The sequence below is a fragment of the Sinocyclocheilus grahami genome, unplaced genomic scaffold (genome assembly GCF_001515645.1).
Source record: "Sinocyclocheilus grahami isolate Dianchi unplaced genomic scaffold, SAMN03320097.WGS_v1.1 scaffold411.1, whole genome shotgun sequence".
NCBI lineage: Eukaryota > Metazoa > Chordata > Actinopteri > Cypriniformes > Cyprinidae > Sinocyclocheilus > Sinocyclocheilus grahami.
The window spans coordinates 717,325-720,321 of NW_015505590.1; positions in this window are offsets into that span (position 1 = coordinate 717,325).

Genomic DNA, 2,997 nt, shown 5'->3' on the forward strand with positions numbered 1-2,997 from the left:
GCATTTCTCTGGTGGAAATAAAGCTTCGCCGTTTGGTTCCTCTGTCACAGTTCATCTAATGCATGTAGTAGCCTCCTTGCCTCTGATAAGCACGTCAATTTAAGCTGGTGCACCGCTAGTGTAACTTCTTTCGTTTTGCGCAAGCTGCAACAGTTCTGTTCCGTGTAACAGAAACACTCGGTGTAGCGGAACCTTTACGATTAATTAACCGTGACGTTTTAAAGCGCAGTTAATCGCGAAACCGGTTAATCGCTGCATCCCTATAGGGCACCCATTCGACCAGCAGCGGCCCTGCATAAATGTAAATGCTATTCACTAAGTTACACCACACAATATAATCCAAATAGACTTGGTCGGTGTCGTGTCATAGCTGTGTGGGTGGAGTCGGCGTGGGGGAAAACAACCCTTTCCCCCTCATTGGAAAAGCATGGTGTTGACTCAGAATAGCCTATATAAAATAATTTCTGCCGCTCGACAGAGCAACATATGTAGAAAAACTGAGCCACATTGGGTCGGACTGTCCGTACGGTATCTGTGACTGGACAAACGACCCAACGGAATGGCCCAAGGTGTCGTTTCCCGACATTTTTTTTTACCTGATTGAGTCTAAGAGACAGCTTACTACAAGCCTATACTTGACGGCTTGTGAAAGTAAACATTTGTCGTTTTGCTTTGCTTAATTTTTAATAAAGTGATAAAGACTTGAGTAAAAGCCTGTCGTACTTTTTTATTGATATATTAAAAATAATTTTAACATTGACAAAACAGGTAACGTTAAGGTCCACTGAAGCGTCTTGAAATGTGCAGCGTTATTCTATGTGGTGTGTGCTGTAAGTATAGCCTAATTATTTTCACAAATACATGCCGTAAAATAAAAAGATATAAAATAACATGAAAATATCAATTATGAAAATTAACCCTGGTTACAACCAAAAAACATGGTTACTATAGTTAAACCATGGTAAAAACAACATGTTTTGCTAATATACTTTTACTATAGTAATACCATTGCTAATTTTCGTAAGGGATTGTGTATAATAATATGAATATCAGGGAGTGAGATTTATTCAATTGTGATGCGAAGGAGGGTTACTGTAAGCCCCATCAGAACTGGGTTGCAGTGCAGGGGGACGGGACTAATGACAGATCATTGCAAGGTAAGTAGTGTAGCCTGTCTGGAGTGCATATAAATATGAATATTAAGCTTGATATGTTTCATACGTTGTATATCCATAACTACTGTTGGAGTGTGCTAACCGCTCAGTGCTACCTCCGGTAGTCCGTCTGTTTATTCGGCATATAAATCTTCAGATCGGGTTTTTTAACTTATTAGAGCCAAGCAGCAACTTTTTGGCATTGCACCTAGCAAAAATCTATCAAAATCATCACAAAAAGTAGATCAAGCGCCTAACAAGGTCTTTGCGTGTTAATTTGAATGGTTTGTTTTCCCCCCAAGGCATAAAAGGTTATGACGTTTTTGTGGGTGTTCCCAGCAATGCCGAACAAGTCTATACATTTTTCGTTTGATTTAATGGAGTAACCATTAAAGCGTCTTTGTGTTCACACCCAAGCGATTTTCGCTGGCGATGAGCCGAGTGAATGTGCAAATTAACTCCCTGACATTAGATGGCACTTAATGAAAAACAGAAATACCCCGGTACACATCGAATCCTATTTGATCTGCAATTCCTTATCGAGATTTTTGTAGTCGCTGTCGCGTTTGTCATAAAGCTCTTCGTGTTCAGACACCAATGAGACCAGCAGCTCTACATTCATCTTGCCTCGATACATCTTCGTCTACTTACTTCCTCTTCATCGTTAGGTATCATTGTGTGCTCGGCAAGACCGTTTTGTGCTTGAGCGCCACCAAGTCGTGTTTTACTGTAGCTCCAGCAGCTCCAGGCAAGTGAACAAAAGCACCAATCTTATTTGTTGGCCAGTTTTTAACGCGGTCCGTCAAACCAAAAAAACGAGCCCAAGCCGTTTTTTAAAACAATTTAGATTTTACTCCTGACGTTTTGTGCGTCACACTCACATTGGCGCCCTTCGTTTAGTCACAAGGCGTTAAACGTCAGTGATAATTGCGCGCGAAAATCATCCTGTGTGCACAAGCCTTTATATTTTAGAGAGATTCACATGTATTTGCAGGAGGCCTATTCAAAAAGTCGAAGAGGTCGTTACTGAAACGCGAGGCAGTTTTTGACTGCTTTTCAGCGCGAATCGTGTTTTGCAGACAGACAGTTCTCAAGGGGTTAGGCATTTTTGTTAGCCTGTCTTCTTCGTTGAGTTATTTGCTTGGTTAAAGAGGTAATAACCCTAAATAAATTGTTTTATTCTTTTTATCTTATACAGGAATCATTCACTCTGTGTACTTGTATTTCCGAGAAGGTAAACGACGCTAATATTAGATAAGTTTGATGACATGTGTAAAGGCCATTCTTGTTAATTTAAAAGCAGACCAAAAGATAAAATCATGAAGGATGTCTTGTCCCAGGCCGACAGCCTTGAGATTGCACACCTGATAATCAAGCTACTTCTGGCACATTTGATGACATTGAAAGTGGACTGATGACACATGCAGATGTCAGTGTTTATTTAAATATTTTGTTTGTTTCATTTTAACTTACAATGTAATTCAGAATTGTATGTTCTTTTTTTGCTTTCTGCGACTGCAGCTGATGTTGAGAAGATCATCTACCTGCCAGCCCTCGTCTTATTGTGTGGTTAGTATGTCACAACTAATGCTGGTGGTCGGTTGCAAAGGCAGTACTTTTTAAAGAAAACTGACTCAAAATTTAAAATGTTCTCAAAATTTACTTACCCTCAGGCCATCAAAGATGTATATGACTGTATTTTGTCATCAGAACATAGGGTTTTTTCAGAAGGAAATCTGGGTTTTGCAGATGCATTAACTGGTGCCATCACATTTACAGTCAAAACAAGAGATAAAAGGTAGTTCTTTACAAGAATCCATAAGTCTCCAGTCAATCAGATAAT